Genomic DNA, 20,000 nt, shown 5'->3' with positions numbered 1-20,000 from the left:
ACTGGTACACACACACACACTGGTACACACACACACACTGGTACACACACACACACTGGTACACACACACACACTGGTACACACACACACACACACACACACACACACACACACTGGTACACACACACACACTGGTACACACACACACACTGGTACACACACACACACTGGTACACACACACACACACACACACTGGTACACACACACACACACACACACTGGTACACACACACTGGTACACACACACACACTGGTACACACACACACACTGGTACACACACACACACTGGTACACACACACACACACTGGTACACACACACACTGGTACACACACACACACACACACACACACACACTGGTACACACACACACACTGGTACACACACACACACTGGTACACACACACACACACACACACACACTGGTACACACACACACACTGGTACACACACACACACACACACACACACTGGTACACACACACACACACACACACACACTGGTACACACACACACTGGTACACACACACACACTGGTACACACACACACACTGGTACACACACACACACACACACACACACACACACACACACTGGTACACACACACACACTGGTACACACACACACACTGGTACACACACACACACTGGTACACACACACACACTGGTACACACACACACACTGGTACACACACACACACACTGGTACACACACACACACTGGTACACACACACACACTGGTACACACACACACACTGGTACACACACACACACTGGTACACACACACACACACACACACACACACACACACACTGGTACACACACACACACACACACACACACACACACACACACACACTGGTACACACACACTGGTACACACACACACACACACACTGGTACACACACACACACTGGTACACACACACACACACACACACACACACACTGGTACACACACACACACACACACTGGTACACACACACACACTGGTACACACACACACACACACACACTGGTACACACACACTGGTACACACACTGGTACACACACACACACACACACACACACACACACACACACACACACACACACACACTGGTACACACACACACACACACACACACACACACACACACACACACACACACACACACACACACACACACACACACACACACACACACACACACACTGGTTCACACACACACACACACACACACACACACACACACACACACACACACACAAACACACACACACAAAACACACACACACACACACACACACACACACACACACACACACACACACACACACACACACACACACACACACACACACACACACACACACACACACACACACACACACACACACACACACACACACACACACACACACACACACACTCCTAGACAGCTCAGCAGTGCCAGATGCCTGCGGTAGGGTTGTGTTTCTCTGGGGATAGATTCCCCCCATGAACTTTCCAGTCAAAAGCCAAGTGATTCTTTTGGAAGGGGGCCTGGGGATTTAAGACGATGCCCCCCCCCCCCGCCCCTCAGATCCCTTAGAAAAGGTAGAAGCTCTCTTGTTATAATCAGAGAGAGAGAATGGGGGGAGAGAGAGAGAACGGGAGAGATAGAGATAGAACTGGGCTGGTCCTTTACTTTAATCAACTGGGTTTAATTAACTATAAGAGGGTTGATTGGGTCCGTAGGATTCAGAGTCCAGGCCTTCTCTCTTTGATAGCAGCCCATTAGCTGAGTGTGGTGACCCCCGCTAGCTTGCATAATGGATTGACCCGACCTGACAGAGTGAGGTGGCCCAGGGGACACACACACAGTATTGGGACTGCAGCCAAGTTGCAGCAGACCTAAATCAGTACTTTGTAGTGTTGTGATCTGAACATGCAGTACACTGTAGTATTGTGTTTGTAACCAAGGGGCTATTACTGAATGATAAAGTCATACTAGAATAGTAATCTGACACTGGGGGTGACTGTGGTGGTAGTAACCTGACACTGGGGGTGACTGTGGTGGTAGTAACCTGACACTGGGGGTGACTGTGGTGGTAGTAATCTGTCACTGGGGGTGACTGTGGTGGTAGTAACCTGACACTGGGGGTGACTGTGGTGGTAGTAACCTGACACTGGGGGTGACTGTGGTGGTAGTAACCTGACACTGGGGGTGACTGTGGTGGTAGTAACCTGACACTGGGGGTGACTGTGGTGGTAGTAACCTGACACTGGGGGTGACTGTGGTGGTAGTAACCTGACACTGGGGGTGACTGTGGTGGTAGTAACCTGACACTGGGGGTGACTGTGGTGGTAGTAATCTGTCACTGGGGGTGACTGTGGTGGTAGTAACCTGACACTGGGGGTGACTGTGGTGGTAGTAATCTGTCACTGGGGGTGACTGTGGTGGTAGTAACCTGACACTGGGGGTGACTGTGGTGGTAGTAACCTGACACTGGGGGTGACTGTGGTGGTAGTAACCTGACACTGGGGGTGACTGTGGTGGTAGTAATCTGTCACTGGGGGTGACTGTGGTGGTAGTAACCTGACACTGGGGGTGACTGTGGTGGTAGTAATCTGACACTGGGGGTGACTGTGGTGGTCGTAACCTGACACTGGGGGTGACTGTGGTGGAAGTAATCTGTCACTGGGGGTGACTGTGGTGGTAGTAACCTGACACTGGGGGTGACTGTGGTGGTAGTAATCTGTCACTGGGGGTGACTGTGGTGGTAGTAACCTGAAACTGGGGGTGACTGTGGTGGTAGTAACCTGACACTGGGGGTGACTGTGGTGGTAGTAACCTGACACTGGGGGTGACTGTGGTGGTAGTAACCTGACACTGGGGGTGACTGTGGTGGTAGTAACCTGACACTGGGGGTGACTGTGGTGGTAGTAACCTGACACTGGGGGTGACTGTGGTGGTAGTAACCTGACACTGGGGGTGACTGTGGTGGTCGTAACCTGACACTGGGGGTGACTGTGGTGGTAGTAATCTGTCACTGGGGGTGACTGTGGTGGTAGTAACCTGACACTGGGGGTGACTGTGGTGGTAGTAATCTGTCACTGGGGGTGACTGTGGTGGTAGTAACCTGCCACTGGGGGTGACTGTGGTGGTAGTAACCTGACACTGGGGGTGACTGTGGTGGTAGTAACCTGACACTGGGGGTGACTGTGGTGGTAGTAACCTGACACTGGGGGTGACTGTGGTGGTAGTAACCTGTCACCAGGGGTGACTGTGGTGATAGTAACCTGTCACTGGGGGTGACTGTGGTGATAGTAACCTGACACTGGGGCTGTCATTCATATTCCATTCACCCAGTTCAATGTAACAGCGATAGGTTTAGGATACTGTCATTCATATTCCATTCACCCAGTTCAATGTAACAGCGATAGGTTTAGGATACTGTCATTCATATTCCATTCACCCAGTTCAATGTAACAGCGATAGGTTTAGGATACTGTCATTTATAGGGATATTCCATTCACCCAGTTCAATTAACATATTCCATTCACCCAGTTCAATGTAACAGTGATAGGTTTAGGATACTGTCATTCATATTCCATTCACCCAGTTCAATGTAACAGTGATAGGTTTAGGATACTGTCATTTATATTCCATTCACCCAGTTCAATGTAACAGCGATAGGTTTAGGATACTGTCATTCATATTCCATTCACCCAGTTCAATGTAACAGCGATAGGTTTAGGATACTGTCATTCATATTCCATTCACCCAGTTCAATGTAACAGCGATAGGTTTAGGATACTGTCATTCATATTCCATTCACCCAGTTCAATGTAACAGTGATAGGTTTAGGATACTGTCATTCATATTCCATTCACCCAGTTCAATGTAACAGTGATAGGTTTAGGTTACTGTCATTCATATTCCATTCACCCAGTTCAATGTAACAGTGATAGGTTTAGGATACTGTCATTCATATTCCATTCACCCAGTTCAATGTAACAGCGATAGGTTTAGGATACTGTCATTCATATTCCATTCACCCAGTTCAATGTAACAGCGATAGGTTTAGGATACTGTCATTCATATTCCATTCACCCAGTTCAATGTAACAGTGATAGGTTTAGGATACTGTCATTCATATTCCATTCACCCAGTTCAATGTAACAGCGATAGGTTTAGGATACTGTCATTCATATTCCATTCACCCAGTTCAATGTAACAGCGATAGGTTTAGGATACTGTCATTCATATTCCATTCACCCAGTTCAATGTAACAGTGATAGGTTTAGGATACTACGACATGATACTAATATTTTCCCTGTTCAATGTAACAGTGATAGGTTTAGGATGCTGTCATTTATATTCCATTCACCCAGTTCAATGTAACAGCGATAGGTTTAGGTTACTGTCATTCATATTCCATTCACCCAGTTCAATGTAACAGCGATAGGTTTAGGTTACTGTCATTCATATTCCATTCACCCAGTTCAATGTAACAGCGATAGGTTTAGGTTACTACATGATACTAGAATTTTCCCTGTACCCATCATGAGGTTCCTATGTTGTGTTCTAAAGCAGCTTCCCACCAGAATGGGCTTCACGTGAGGCAGATGAACCTGTAGCCATATTACTTCAACAGTTTAACATGAGATCCTCTCTAATCTTTACAGGAATGTGGTTCTGATTATAAACAGCAACACCTCCCCCGTTGGCATTTCTGTATTATCTGTGGATTTTATAACCTTGTATTGCTACCACTGTATCATCAAAGGTACTATCTAAGTTAGTTTCAGAGATAGTCAGAATATGAATGTCATCTGTTACTAGCAAATTATTTATTTCACGAACCTTGTTTCTTAAACTACATATGTTTAACGTGGGCTATTTTGAGCACTTTTCTTCTGGGATGCTAACTTGTTTTCGTTGCTTTACTGAGAAGATTGTGTCTGCCAACGCCTAATGTACATTTGCTGAATTCATTATGACAACTCTGCGTCACAAGGGTAGGGATCAGCTGAGTTGGGCTTAGGTCATTAATAAGTCATTGTCTCTCAATGCAGCCTTATAATGCTGTGAAAGGATCCAGGAACCCTAATGATTTGGGTGGATCCCATCCTCCTTCTAAAACATAATCACGTAGCCAGTTGTGAAGAGAAAGATCCCTGCTAAAGCGTTCAATACCAAGATTCAGAGAGGGCACAGGGCCAAATATAATGGGTCTATTGTTAGTGTCTAGCAGAGAGTCAATCAGCTCTTTAAAATCCAGTTTCCTCTGTTCAGAGCTGTCAGTAAAACCCACATGGACCTACGATAGAATCAATCTCCATGTCCTGACGTAGTGGATTCGGGAGAAGTTTGTAATGTCATTTACTTGATCTCCGGGACAGGACGTTGTTTTCATACCTTGAAGCTGCCCAAAAATACAGCTGGCGAGAAGGACGAGGAAATCCGACCGCTTCCCAGGATTCAGAGAACCCCTTTCTGGACAGGCGAGGATCACTTGAGCCCGTTGCTCCCGGTGCCCGGCGCCTTCCGACAGATGGAGAACCCCCGCTCCATCCAGAACAGCAACGGAAGGTTTGCCGACGGCGACTTCTAAATCGTAGAGGAGTAGACACTGCGGCCGCCGCTGACTCAGGTGCCCCCAGCGACGAAAGTGCAGGAAGATCAGGCTCCAGGACGGCCAGACTATTCGTTGTTTGTATCCGCTCTGGGCCTCTCGTTGGGAGTGTAGACCGATTGCCTTGCTCCTCTTGCTGTGCTCCTTCGACTCCGATATCAGATTGGGGAGCTCCGGACAACACCGGCCAGTCGGATAACGACAAAACAACAAGGCCAGAGATGCATTCAACAAGCACGAACGTCGTCCAGCCACCGGCATGGAAAATGTCAACATTGCACTCTGCGTTTTGCCCGAGTTTCTCTACTTTTTAAATTTTTTATTTTATTTATCCGTTATTTTACCAGGTAAGTTGACTGAGAACACGTTCTCATTTGCAGCAACAACCTGGGGAATAGTTACAGGGGAGAGGAGGGGGATGAATGAGCCAATTGTAAACTGGCGATTATTAGGTGACCGTGATGGTTTGAGGGTCAGATTGGACATTTAGGCTACATAGGCTGGGGACCTGCGTGATCAAGAACGTCACCTCCATCCCATAATAATCCTCAGCAAACAAACAATTACCTCATTGGAACTCTGAGTGATCCGGTTTGTCCCCAAACAAAGCGTAGTAGATACAGCTCCTACAGCGCTGGAACCGATCGTTTACTTCTCCAGACACAGAGGGCTCCATTGCAAGACTCATCTGGTACCAACTTTGTTAGCTTGATGGCTAGCAGCTTGTCTCTCTCTCTCAGAGTCAACTATTCACCACACATTTTATTTACTGCAGTGCTAGCTAGCTGTAGCTTATGCTTTCAGTACTAGATTAACTTCTCTGATCTTTCGATTGGGTGGACAACGTGTCAGTTCATGATGCAAGAGCTCTGATAGTTTGGAGGACGTCCTCCGGAAGTTGTCATAATTACTGTGTAAGTCTATGGAAGGAGGTGAGATCCACGAGCCTCTTTGGTTTTGTATTGAATCAACTGACGTTTTTATTTTGTGGAACAACATGCAATACTTATCACATACTCTACCTTAATGTTTAGTCTCTCTCTCTCGGTCTCTCTCTCTCTCTCTCTCTCTCTCTCTCTCTCTCTCTCTCACTCGACAGGTCTCTCTCTCTCTCTCTCTCTCTCTCTCTCTCTCTCTCTCTCTCTCTCTCTCTCTCTCTCTCTCTCTCTCTCTCTCTCTCTCTCTCTCTCTCTCTCTCTCTCTCTCTCTCTCGGTCTCTCTCTCTCTCTCGACAGGTACTATGTAATCAGATGAGATGATAAATAACATGGGGACACTCGAAGGTTGTCTAACTGGAGCGAGTCGGAGTGTTTGACCATGACCATTACACACACACACACACACACACACACACACACACACACACACACACACACACACACACACACACACACACACACACACACACACACACACACACACACACACACACACACATACACAGTATGAATAGAACAGGTCTCTCAGGTTTTTTCTACTGTATTGGCAGGAAATGGAATGGGGCGGTGTGTAGGCCCAAAGGCATGGGTTCTCTTTTCAATTACCATGTCTGCCTGCAGGGAGTGTGTGTGTGTGTGTGTGTGTGTGTGTGTGTGTGTGTGTCTGTGTGTCTGTGTGTGTGTGTGTGTGTGTGTGTGTGTGTGTGTGTGTGTGTGTGTGTGTGTGTGTGTGTGTACACAGGTAAATTGAGATGGCCACCATAACAGATGAATTCACTAGAAATGGACAGAAACAAGCAGTTAGACAGGTTTTGTTGTACCTGAGTGTCTCACAACCCAGGTCACATTAAATATCAGCAGCTCTATGGTCTGGGTCACATTAAATATCAGCAGCTCTATGGTCTGGGTCACATTAAATATCAGCAGCTCTATGGTCTGGGTCACATTAAATATCAGCAGCTCTATGGTCTGGGTCACATTAAATATCAGCAGCTCTATGGTCTGGGTCACATTAAATATTAGCAGCTCTATGGTCTGGGTCACATTAAATATCAGCAGCTCTATGGTCTGGGTCACATTAAATATCAGCAGCTCTATGGTCTGGGTCACATTAAATATCAGCAGCTCTATGGTCTGGGTCACATTAAATATCAGCAGCTCTATGGTCTGGGTCACATTAAATATCAGCAGCTCTATGGTCTGGGTCACATTAAATATTAGCAGCTCTATCAGGTCTATGGTCACATTAAATATCAGCAGCTCTATGGTCTGGGTCACATTAAATATCAGCAGCTCTATGGTCTGGGTCACATTAAATATCAGCTAGCTCTTTATCAGCAGGTCTGGGTCACATTAAATATCAGCAGCTCTATGGTCTGGGTCACATTAAATATCAGCAGCTCTATGGTCTGGGTCATATTAAATATCAGCAGCTCTATGGTCTGGGTCACATTAAATATCAGCAGCTCTATGGTCTGGGTCACATTAAATATCAGCAGCTCTATGGTCTGGGTCACATTAAATAGCAGCTCAGTCTCTATCAGCAGTCTGGTCCCGGTCACATTAAATATCAGCAGCTCTATGGTCTGGGTCACATTAAATATCAGCAGCTCTATGGTCTGGGTCACATTAAATATCAGCAGCTCTATGGTCTGGGTCACATTAAATATCAGCAGCTCTATGGTCTGGGTCACATTAAATATCAGCAGCTCTATGGTCTGGGTCACATTAAATATCAGCAGCTCTATGGTCTGGGTCACATTAAATATCAGCAGCTCTATGGTCTGGGTCACATTAAATATCAGCAGCTCTATGGTCTGGGTCACATTAAATATCAGCAGCTCTATGGTCTGGGTCACATTAAATATCAGCAGCTCTATGGTCTGGGTCACATTAAATATCAGCAGCTCTATGGTCTGGGTCACATTAAATATCAGCAGCTCTATGGTCTGGGTCACATTAAATATCAGCAGCTCTATGGTCTGGGTCACATTAAATATCAGCAGCTCTATGGTCTGGGTCACATTAAATATCAGCAGCTCTATTGGTCTGGGTCACATTAAATATCAGCAGCTCTATGGTCTGGGTCACATTAAATATCAGCAGCTCTATGGTCTGTCACATTAAATATCAGCAGCTCACATTAAATATCAGCAGCTCTATGGTCTGGGTCACATTAAATATCAGCAGCTCTATGGTCTGGGTCACATTAAATATTAGCAGCTCTATGGTCTGGGTCACATTAAATATTAGCAGCTCTATGGTCTGGGTCACATTAAATATCAGCAGCTCTATGGTCTGGGTCACATTAAATATCAGCAGCTCTATGGTCTGGGTCACATTAAATATCAGCAGCTCTATGGTCTGGGTCACATTAAATATCAGGAAGCAGAATATCCTGCCACAGCAGTTCTTTATGGTCTTTGGTAACGCCTCCCTCACAACAAGCACAGGAAGATGGAGTACATAAAAACACACACACACACACGCACGCACGCACGCACACGGCACACGCACAAAACACACAAGGCCAGAGATGCACACACACACACACACACACACACACACAGCCACCGGCACACAAACACACACACACACACACACACTGATTTAGCATAAAAGAGAAGTTGAAGCTTTCCGGCCTGGTCTACCCTGCCACACCTATTCACATTTCCACAACAACACTAACACACGCTATTAACACGCACACACACAAAGACACACACATACACGCTACTAACACACACTAACACACACACACTACTCCCCCCTGGCGTGATGTGTGTTTGTCTGTGTGTGTTTGTGTGTGTCTGTGTGTGTCTGTGTGTGTGTTATGTGTGTGTGTGTGTGAGTGTGTGAGTGTGTCTGTGTGTGTGTGTCTTTGTTTGTGTGGTGTGTGTGTGTGTGTGTGTGACATTTAGGTGTGTGTGTGTGTGTGGTGTGTGTGTGTGTCGTGTGTGTGTGTGTGTGTGTGTGTGTGTGTGTGTGTGTGTGTGTGTGTGTGTGTGTGTGTGTGTGTGTGTGTGTGTGTGTGTGAGTGCAGCTCTATTGTGGTCAGGAAGGATAAAGCCCCCTCCTACTTCCTGGTCGTCGCCAAGGGTCTCCATTTCTCTCTCTCACACACATACACACCAGGTTTTGAGAGGGAGTGCGCAGAATAGTTTGTGTGTGTGTGTAGAAAGGATTGGGGGGTCCTCACGTTGGAATAAGACGCTCATCTGCAGACAGCAGTCTTATATTTATGTAAATACATTCAGTGTCATATTATATTCGGTGTATATCACTCTGTGCGTGTGTGTACATTTATTCCTGTGCCTGTGTGTGAGTTGCAGTGTGGGAGAATGCGTTGCAGTGTGGGAGAATGCGTTGCATTGTGGGAGAGTGCGTTGCATTGTGGGAGAGTGCGTTGCATTGTGGGAGAATGCGTTGCATTGTGGGAGAGTGCGTTGCATTGTGGGAGAGTGCGTTGCATTGTGGGAGAGTGCGTTGCATTGTGGGAGAGTGAGTTGGTTTGTAGGTCTTTGGAGAACTGTAGTGCTCAGGTAGGACCCACAATACATTGTTCTAAGTGTCTAGCATACATTTCACCTGCCCTTTAGAGTATACATTATATATACCAGTGTACCATATCTCCAATCTTATGCTGAATGTTGAATATCTCTCTCTGTCTCTCTCTCTCTCTCTCTCTCTCTCTCTCTCTCTCTCTCTCTCTCTCTCTCTCTCTCTCTCTCTCTCTCTCTCTCTCTCTCTCTCTCTCTCTCTCTCTCTCTCTCTCTCTCTCTCTCTCTCTCTCTCTCTCTCTCTCTCTCTCTCTCTCTCTCTCTCTCTCTCTCTCTCTCTCTCTCTCTCTCTCTCTCTCTCTCTCTCTCTCTCTCTCTCTCTCTCTCGCTCTCTCATCCGCCCACGTGGCAGAGTGGAGTTTATTGATTGTGTGTTTGGCTGATTCATGTGATCTACAAGAGAGTGGTGGGAGAGAGAGAGACTGAGAGGGAAAGAGAGTGAGAGACCAAGAGGGAGACCAAGAGGGAAAGAGAGTGGTAGGAGAGAGAGAGACCGAGAGGGAAAGAGAGTGGTAGGAGAGAGAGAGACCGAGAGGGAAAGAGAGTGGTGGGAGAGAGAGAGGCAGAGAGGGAAAGAGAGAGTGGTGGGAGAGAGAGAGGCAGAGAGGGAAAGAGAGAGTGGTGGGAGAGAGAGAGACCGAGAGGGAAAGAGAGTGGTGGGAGAGAGAGAGGCAGAGAGGGAAAGAGAGAGTGGTGGGAGAGAGAGACGAGAGGGAAAGAGAGTGGTGGGAGAGAGAGACGAGAGGGAAAGAGAGTGGTGGGAGAGAGAGACGAGAGGGAAAGAGAGTGGTGGGAGAGAGAGACGAGAGGGAAAGAGAGTGGTGGGAGAGAGAGAGACTGAGAGGGAAAGAGAGTGGTGGGAGAGAGAGAGACTGAGAGGGAAAGAGAGTGGTGGGAGAGAGAGAGACTGAGAGGGAAAGAGAGTGGTGGGAGAGAGAGAGACTGAGAGGGAAAGAGAGTGGTAGGAGAGAGAGAGACCGAGAGGGAAAGAGAGTGGTAGGAGAGAGAGAGACCGAGAGGGAAAGAGAGAGAGAGACCAAGAGGGAAAGAGAGTGGTGGGAGAGAGAGACGAGAGGGAAAGAGAGTGGTGGGAGAGAGAGACGAGAGGGAAAAAGTGGTGGAGAGAAGACGAGAGGGAAAGAGAGTGGTGGGAGAGAGAGAGACTGAGAGGGAAAGAGAGTGGTGGGAGAGAGAGAGACTGAGAGGGAAAGAGAGTGGTGGGAGAGAGAGAGACTGAGAGGGAAAGAGAGTGGTGGGAGAGAAGAGACTGAGAGGGAAAGAGAGTGGTGGGAGAGAGAGAGACTGAGAGGGAAAGAGAGTGGTGGGAGAGAGAGAGACTGAGAGGGAAAGAGCTGGTGGGAGAGAGAGAGACTGAGAGGGAAAGAGAGTGGTGGGAGAGAGAGAGACTGAGGGAAAGAGAGATTAAGACCAAGAGGGAAAGAGAGTGGTAGGAGAGAGGTCTTGGGAGAGGGAAAGAGAGTGGTAGGAGAGAGAGAGACCGAGAGGGAAAGAGAGTGGTAGGAGAGAGAGAGACCGAGAGGGAAAGAGAGAGAGAGACCAAGAGGGAAAGAGAGAGTGGTAGGAGAGAGAGAGACCGACAGGGAAAGAGAGTGGTAGGAGAGAGAGAGACCGAGAGGGAAAGAGAGTAGTAGGAGAGAGAGACGAGAGGGAAAGAGAGTGGTGGGAGAGAGAGAGGCAGAGAGGGAAAGAGAGAGTGGTGGGAGAGAGAGACTGAGAGGGAAAGAGAGTGGTGGGAGAGAGAGACGAGAGGGAAAGAGAGTGGTGGGAGAGAGAGAGGCAGAGAGGGAAAGAGAGAGTGGTGGGAGAGAGAGAGACCGAGAGGGAAAGAGAGTGGTGGGAGAGAGAGAGGCAGAGAGGGAAAGAGAGAGTGGTGGAGAGAGAGACAGAGGGAAAGAGAGTGGTGGGAGAGAGAGAGGCAGAGAGGGAAAGAGAGAGTGGTGGGAGAGAGAGACGAGAGGGAAAGAGAGTGGTGGGAGAGAGAGAGACTGAGAGGGAAAGAGAGTGGTGGGGAGAGAGAGACTGAGAGGGAAAGAGAGTGGTGGGAGAGAGAGAGACTGAGAGGGAAAGAGAGTGGTGGGAGAGAGAGAGACTGAGAGGGAAAGAGAGTGGTGGGAGAGATAGGCAGAGAGGGAAAGAGAGAGTGGTGGGAGAGAGTCGAGAGGGAAAGAGAGTGGTGGGAGAAGAGACGAGAGGGAAAGAGAGTGGTGGGAGAGAGAGGAGAGGGAAAGGAGTGGTGGGAGAGAGAGAGACTGAGAGGGAAAGAGAGTGGTGGGAGAGAGAGAGACTGAGAGGGAAAGAGAGTGGTGGGAGAGAGAGACTGAGAGGGAAAGAGAGTGGTGGGAGAGAGAGAGACTGAGAGGGAAATAGTGGTGGGAGAGAGAGACTGAGAGGGAAAGAGAGTGGTGGGAGAGAGAGAGACTGAGAGGGAAAGAGAGTGGTGGGAGAGAGAGAGACTGAGAGGGAAAAGAGAGAGAGACCAAGAGGGAAAGAGAGTGGTAGGAGAAGAGAGACAGAGAGGGAAAGAGAGTGGTGGAGAGAAAGAGATCGAGAGGGAAAGAGAGTGGTGGGAGAGGAGAGGCAGAGAGGGAAAGAGAGAGTGGTGGGAGAGAGAGGCAGAGAGGGAAAGAGAGAGTGGTGGAGAGAGAGAGACCGAGAGGGAAAGAGATGGTGGGAGAGAGAGAGGCAGAGAGGGAAAGAGAGAGTGGTGGGAGAGAGAGACGAGAGGGAAAAATAGTCAGGCAGAGGGAAAGAGAGAGTGGTGGGAGAGAGAGACGAGAGGGAAAGAGAGTATCAGGAGAGAGAGACGAGAGGGAAAAGAGTGGTGGGAGAGAGACGAGAGGGAAAGAGAGTGGTGGGAGAGAGAGGCAGAGAGGGAAAGAGAGAGTGGTGGGAGAGCAGACGAGAGGGAAAGAGAGTGGTGGGAGAGAGAGAGGCAGAGAGGGAAAGAGAGAGTGGTGGGAGAGAGAGACGAGAGGGAAAGAGAGTGGTGGGAGAGAGAGTCCTTGACTTGCCTTACCCTTTTCCTTACCCCTGTCCCAGCGGGATCATCCCCTTAAGGGATCATTTTCGGACACATTACCCTTGTCAGAGTCAGACTGTCCCTTTAAGAGGGTCATACATAAAAAGTTCCTCTAAAAGTTTAATGTCCCTAAAGGAACTCAAAGGATCATATTGGTGGTGTGTGTGTGTTCATCAGTGGTTCAGCCACGTGGAACTAACAAACATGTTTTATTCACCCATCTCTGTCCCAGCTCCTCTTCCTCTGTCCCAGCCCCTCTGTCTCAGCTCCTCTTCCTCTATCCCAGCTCCTCTTCCTCTGTCCCAGCTCCTCTGTCTCAGCTCCTCTTCCTCTGTCTTAGCTCCTCTTCCTCTGTCTCAGCTCCTCTGTCTCAGCTCCTCTTCCTCTGTCTCAGCTCCTCTGTCTCAGCTCCTCTGTCTCAGCTCCTCTGTCCCAGCTCCTCTTCCTCTGTCTCAGCTCCTCTTCCTCTGTCTCAGCTCCTCTGTCTCAGCTCCTCTGTCGCAGCTCCTCTGTCTCAGCTCCTCGGTCTCAGCTCCTCGGTCTCAGCTCCTCTGTCCCAGCTCCTCTTCCTCTGTCTCAGCTCCTCTTTTCCTCTGTCTCAGCTCCTCTGTCTCAGCACCTCTTCCTCAGCTCCTCTGCCTCAGCTCCTCGGTCTCAGCTCCTCTGTCCCAGCTCCTCTTCCTCTGTCTCAGCTCCTCTTTTCCTCTGTCTCAGCTCCTCTGTCTCAGCACCTCTTCCTCAGCTCCTCTGCCTCAGCTCCTCGGTCTCAGCTCCTCTGTCCCAGCTCCTCTTCATATGTCTCAGCTCCTCTTCCTCTGTCCCAGCTCCTCTTCCTCTGTCTCAGCTCCTCTGTCTCAGCACCTCTGTCTCAGCTCCTCTGTCTCAGCTCCTCTGTCTCAGCTCCTCTGCCTCAGCTCCTCTTCCTCTGTCTCAGCTCCTCTGTCTCAGCACCTCTGTCTCAGCTCCTCTGTCTCAGCTCCTCTGCCTCAGCTCCTCTTCCTCTGTCCCAGCTCCTCTTCCTCTGTCTCAGCTCCTCTGTCTCAGCACCTCTGTCTCAGCTCCTCTGTCTCAGCTCCTCTGTCTCAGCTCCTCTGCCTCAGCTCCTCTTCCTCTGTCTCAGCTCCTCTGTCTCAGCACCTCTGTCTCAGCTCCTCTGTCTCAGCTCCTCTGTCTCAGCTCCTCTGTCTCAGCTCCTCTGTCGCAGCTCCTCTGTCTCAGCTCCTCGGTCTCAAATCTCGGTCTCAGCTCCTCTGTCCCAGCTCCTCTTCCTCTGTCTCAGCTCCTCTTCCTCTGTCCCAGCTCCTCTTCCTCTGTCTCAGCTCCTCTTCCTCTGTCTCAGCTCCTCTGTCTCAGCACCTCTTCCTCAGCTCCTCTGCCTCAGCTCCTCGGTCTCAGCTCCTCTGTCCCAGCTCCTCTTCATCTGTCTCAGCTCCTCTTCCTCTGTCCCAGCTCCTCTTCCTCTGTCTCAGCTCCTCTGTCTCAGCACCTCTGTCTCAGCTCCTCTGTCTCAGCTCCTCTGTCTCAGCTCGTCTGTCTCAGCTCGTCTGTCTCAGCTCCTCTGTCTCAGCTCCTCTGTCTCAGCTCCTCTGTCTCAGCTCCTCTGTCTCAGCTCCTCTGTCTCAGCTCCTCTTCCTCTGTCTCAGCTCCTCGGTCTCAGCTCCTCGGTCTCAGCTCCTCTGTCCCAGCTCCTCTTCCTCTGTCTCAGCTCCTCTTTTCCTCTGTCTCAGCTCCTCTGTCTCAGCACCTCTTCCTCAGCTCCTCTGCCTCAGCTCCTCGGTCTCAGCTCCTCTGTCCCAGCTCCTCTTCATATGTCTCAGCTCCTCTTCCTCTGTCCCAGCTCCTCTTCCTCTGTCTCAGCTCCTCTGTCTCAGCACCCCTGTCTCAGCTCCTCTGTCTCAGCTCCTCTGTCTCAGCTCCTCTGCCTCAGCTCCTCTTCCTCTGTCTCAGCTCCTCTGTCTCAGCTCCTCTGTCTCAGCTCCTCTGTCCCAGCTCCTCTTCCTCTGTCTCAGCTCCTCTTCCTCTGTCTCAGCTCCTCTGTCTCAGCTCCTCTGTCGCAGCTCCTCTGTCTCAGCTCCTCGGTCTCAGCTCCTCGGTCTCAGCTCCTCTGTCCCAGCTCCTCTTCCTCTGTCTCAGCTCCTCTTTTCCTCTGTCTCAGCTCCTCTGTCTCAGCACCTCTTCCTCAGCTCCTCTGCCTCAGCTCCTCGGTCTCAGCTCCTCTGTCCCAGCTCCTCTTCATATGTCTCAGCTCCTCTTCCTCTGTCCCAGCTCCTCTTCCTCTGTCTCAGCTCCTCTGTCTCAGCACCTCTGTCTCAGCTCCTCTGTCTCAGCTCCTCTGTCTCAGCTCCTCTGCCTCAGCTCCTCTTCCTCTGTCTCAGCTCCTCTGTCTCAGCTCCTCTGTCTCAGCTCCTCTGTCCCAGCTCCTCTTCCTCTGTCTCAGCTCCTCTTCCTCTGTCTCAGCTCCTCTGTCTCAGCTCCTCTGTCGCAGCTCCTCTGTCTCAGCTCCTCGGTCTCAGCTCCTCGGTCTCAGCTCCTCTGTCCCAGCTCCTCTTCCTCTGTCTCAGCTCCTCTTTTCCTCTGTCTCAGCTCCTCTGTCTCAGCACCTCTTCCTCAGCTCCTCTGCCTCAGCTCCTCGGTCTCAGCTCCTCTGTCCCAGCTCCTCTTCATATGTCTCAGCTCCTCTTCCTCTGTCCCAGCTCCTCTTCCTCTGTCTCAGCTCCTCTGTCTCAGCTCCTCTGCCTCAGCTCCTCTTCCTCTGTCTCAGCTCCTCTGTCTCAGCACCTCTGTCTCAGCTCCTCTGTCTCAGCTCCTCTGCCTCAGCTCCTCTTCCTCTGTCCCAGCTCCTCTTCCTCTGTCTCAGCTCCTCTGTCTCAGCACCTCTGTCTCAGCTCCTCTGTCTCAGCTCCTCTGTCTCAGCTCCTCTGCCTCAGCTCCTCTTCCTCTGTCTCAGCTCCTCTGTCTCAGCACCTCTGTCTCAGCTCCTCTGTCTCAGCTCCTCTGTCTCAGCTCCTCTGTCTCAGCTCCTCTGTCGCAGCTCCTCTGTCTCAGCTCCTCGGTCTCAGCTCCTGGGTCTCAGCTCCTCTGTCCCAGCTCCTCTTCCTCTGTCTCAGCTCCTCTTCCTCTGTCCCAGCTCCTCTTCCTCTGTCTCAGCTCCTCTTCCTCTGTCTCAGCTCCTCTGTCTCAGCACCTCTTCCTCAGCTCCTCTGCCTCAGCTCCTCGGTCTCCGCTCCTCTGTCCCAGCTCCTCTTCATCTGTCTCAGCTCCTCTTCCTCTGTCCCAGCTCCTCTTCCTCTGTCTCAGCTCCTCTGTCTCAGCACCTCTGTCTCAGCTCCTCTGTCTCAGCTCCTCTGTCTCAGCTCCTCTGCCTCAGCTCCTCTTCCTCTGTCTCAGCTCCTCTGTCTCAGCACCTCTGTCTCAGCTCCTCTGTCTCAGCTCCTCTGCCTCAGCTCCTCTTCCTCTGTCTCAGCTCCTCTGTCTCAGCTCCTCTGTCTCAGCACCTCTGTCTCAGCTCCTCTGTCTCAGCACCTCTGTCTCAGCTCCTCTGCCTCAGCTCCTCTTCCTCTGTCTCAGCTCCTCTGTCTCAGCACCTCTGTCTCAGCTCCTCTGTCTCAGCTCCTCTGCCTCAGCTCCTCTTCCTCTGTCTCAGCTCCTCTGTCTCAGCACCTCTGTCTCAGCTCCTCTGTCTCAGCTCCTCTGTCTCAGCTCCTCTGTCTCAGCTCCTCTTCCTCTGTCTCAGCTCCTCTGTCTCAGCTCCTCTGCCTCAGCTCCTCTGCCTCTGTCTCAGCTCCTCTGTCTCAGCTCCTCTGCCTCAGCTCCTCTTCCTCTGTCTCAGCTCCTCTGTCTCAGCTCCTCTGTCTCAGCTCCTCTGTCTCAGCTCCTCTGCCTCAGCTCCTCTGTCTCAGCTCCTCTTCCTCTGTCTCACCTCCTCTGCCTCAGCTCCTCTGTCTCAGCACCTCTGTCTCAGCTCCTCTGTCTCAGCTCCTCTGCCTCAGCTCCTCTCCTCTGTCTCAGCTCCTCTGTCTCAGCACCTCTGTCTCAGCTCCTCTGTCTCAGCTCCTCTGTCTCAGCTCCTCTGTCTCAGCTCCTCTTCCTCTGTCTCAGCTCCTCTGTCTCAGCTCCTCTGCCTCAGCTCCTCTTCCTCTGTCTCAGCTCCTCTGTCTCAGCTCCTCTGCCTCAGCTCCTCTTCCTCTGTCTCAGCTCCTCTGTCTCAGCTCCTCTGTCTCAGCTCCTCTGTCTCAGCTCCTCTGCCTCAACTCCTCTGTCTCAGCTCCTCTTCTCTGTCTCACCTCCTCTGCCTCAGTCCCTCTGTCTCAGCTCCTCTTCATCTGTCTCAGCTCCTCTTCCTCTGTCCCAGCTCCTCTTCCTCTGTCTCAGCTCCTCTGTCTCAGCTCCTCTTCCTCTGTCTCAGCTCCTCTGTCTCAGCACCTCTGTCTCAGCTCCTCTGTCTCAGCTCCTCATCCTCTGTCTCAGCTCCTCTGTCTCAGCACCTCTGTCTCAGCTCCTCTTCCTCTGTCTCACCTCCTCTGCCTCAGTCCCTCTGTCTCAGCTCCTCTTCATCTGTCTCAGCTCCCTTCTTCCTCTGTCCCAGCTCCTCTTCCTCTGTCTCAGCTCCTCTGTCTCAGCTCCTCTTCCTCTGTCTCAGCTCCTCTGTCTCAGCTCCTCTTCCTCTGTCTCAGCTCCTCTGTCTCAGCTCCTCTGCCTCAGCTCCTCTTCCTCTGTCTCAGCTCCTCTGTCTCAGCACCTCTGTCTCAGCTCGTCTGTCTCAGCTCCTCTGTCTCAGCTCCTCTGTCTCAGCTCCTCTGTCTCAGCTCCTCTGTCTCAGCCCCTCTGTCTCAGCTCCTCTTCCTCTGTCTCAGCTCCTCTGTCTCAGCTCCTCTGTCTCAGCTCCTCTGTCTCAGCTCCACTGTCTCAGCTCCTCTGTCTCAGCTCCTCTGTCTCAGCTCCTCTGTCTCAGCTCCTCTTCCTCTGTCTCAGCTCCTCTGTCTCAGCTCCTCTGCCTCAGCTCCTCTTCCTCTGTCTCAGCTCCTCTGTCTCAGCTCCTCTGTCTCAGCTCCTCTGTCTCAGCTCCTCTGCCTCAGCTCCTCTGTCTCAGCTCCTCTTCCTCTGTCTCACCTCCTCTTCCTCTGTCTCAGCTCCTCTGTCTCAGCTCCTCTGTCTCAGCTCCTCTGCCTCAGCTCCTCTTCCTCTGTCTCAGCTCCTCTGTCTCAGCACCTCTGTCTCAGCTCCTCTGTCTCAGCTCCTCTGTCTCAGCTCCTCTGTCTCAGCTCCTCTTCCTCTGTCTCAGCTCCTCTGTCTCAGCTCCTCTGCCTCAGCTCCTCTTCCTCTGTCTCAGCTCCTCTGTCTCAGCTCCTCTGCCTCAGCTCCTCTACCTCTGTCTCAGCTCCTCTGTCTCAGCTCCTCTGTCTCAGCTCCTCTGTCTCAGCTCCTCTGCCTCAGCTCCTCTGTCTCAGCTCCTCTTCCTCTGTCTCACCTCCTCTGCCTCAGTCCCTCTGTCTCAGCTCCTCTTCATCTGTCTCAGCTCCTCTTCCTCTGTCCCAGCTCCTCTTCCTCTGTCTCAGCTCCTCTGTCTCAGCTCCTCTTCCTCTGTCTCAGCTCCTCTGTCTCAGCACCTCTGTCTCAGCTCCTCTGTCTCAGCTCCTCTTCCTCTGTCTCAGCTCCTCTGTCTCAGCACCTCTGTCTCAGCTCCTCTTCCTCTGTCTCACCTCCTCTGCCTCAGTCCCTCTGTCTCAGCTCCTCTTCATCTGTCTCAGCTCCTCTTCCTCTGTCCCAGCTCCTCTTCCTCTGTCTCAGCTCCTCTGTCTCAGCTCCTCTTCCTCTGTCTCAGCTCCTCTGTCTCAGCTCCTCTTCCTCTGTCTCAGCTCCTCTGTCTCAGCTCCTCTGCCTCAGCTCCTCTTCCTCTGTCTCAGCTCCTCTGTCTCAGCACCTCTGTCTCAGCTCGTCTGTCTCAGCTCCTCTGTCTCAGCTCCTCTGTCTCAGCTCCTCTGTCTCAGCTCCTCTGTCTCAGCTCCTCTGCGTCTCAGCTCCTCTGTCTCAGCTCCTCTGTCTCAGCTCCTCTGTCTCAGCTCCTCTGTCTCAGCTCCTCTGTCTCAGCTCCTCTGTCTCAGCTCCTCTGTCTCAGGCCTGTGTCTCAGCTCCTCTGTCTCAGGCCTGTGTCTCAGCTCCTCTGTCTCAGCTCCTCTGTCTCAGCTCCTCTGTCTCAGCTCCTCTGTCTCAGCTCCTCTGTCTCAGCTCCTCTGTCTCAGCTCCTCTGTCTCAGCTCCTCTGTCTCAGGCCTGTGTCTCAGCTCCTCTGTCTCAGGCCTGTGTCTCAGCTCCTCTGTCTCAGGCCTGTGTCTCAGCTCCTCTGTCTCAGCCCTGTGTCTCAGCTCCTCTTCCTCTGTCTCAGCTCCCTTCCTCTGTCTCAGCTCCTCTGTCTCAGCTCCTCTATCTCAGCCTCTGTCTCAGCTCCTCTGTCTCAGCTCCTCTGTCTCAGCTCCTCTGTCTCAGCTCCTCTGTCTCAGCTCCTCTGTCTCAGGCCTGTGTCTCAGCTCCTCTGTCTCAGGCCTGTGTCTCAGCTCCTCTGTCTCAGGCCTGTGTTGTCTCAGCTCCTCTGTCTCAGGCCTGTGTCTCAGCTCCTCTGTCTCAGCTCCTCTGTCTCAGCTCCTCTGTCTCAGCTCCTCTGTCTCAGCTCCTCTGTCTCTGTCTCATCTCCTCTGTCTCAGCTCCTCTGTCTCAGCTCCTCTGTCTCAGCTCCTCTGTCTCAGCTCCTCTGTCTCAGGCCTGTGTCTCAGCTCCTCTGTCTCAGGCCTGTGTCTCAGCTCCTCTGTCTCAGGCCTGTGTCTCAGCTCCTCTGTCTCAGCTCCTCTGTCTCAGCTC

The 20,000-nt window shown here is 51.2% G+C and overlaps 1 long non-coding RNA gene across 2 annotated transcripts; it reads left to right on the top strand.

The window, feature by feature from the left end:
* The first annotated feature begins 1,122 nt into the window (after positions 1–1,122).
* On the top strand, positions 1,123–4,263 carry LOC127916218 (uncharacterized). Of its 2 annotated transcripts, XR_008094020.1 has the most exons (4): positions 1,123–3,471; positions 3,670–3,779; positions 3,945–4,054; positions 4,110–4,263. It is a non-coding gene; the product is annotated as an uncharacterized LOC127916218 (long non-coding RNA). The 2 variants fall into 2 exon arrangements; XR_008094019.1 differs by having other exon boundaries at positions 3,945–4,263.
* Positions 4,264–20,000: the final 15,737 nt, after the last annotated feature.

Source organism: Oncorhynchus keta, chromosome 35 (genome assembly GCF_023373465.1).
Source record: "Oncorhynchus keta strain PuntledgeMale-10-30-2019 chromosome 35, Oket_V2, whole genome shotgun sequence".
In the NCBI taxonomy this organism is placed as follows: Eukaryota; Metazoa; Chordata; class Actinopteri; order Salmoniformes; family Salmonidae; genus Oncorhynchus; species Oncorhynchus keta.
The sequence above is the reverse complement of the archived record's forward strand: the minus strand, read 5'-3'. Positions and strand labels throughout refer to the sequence as shown.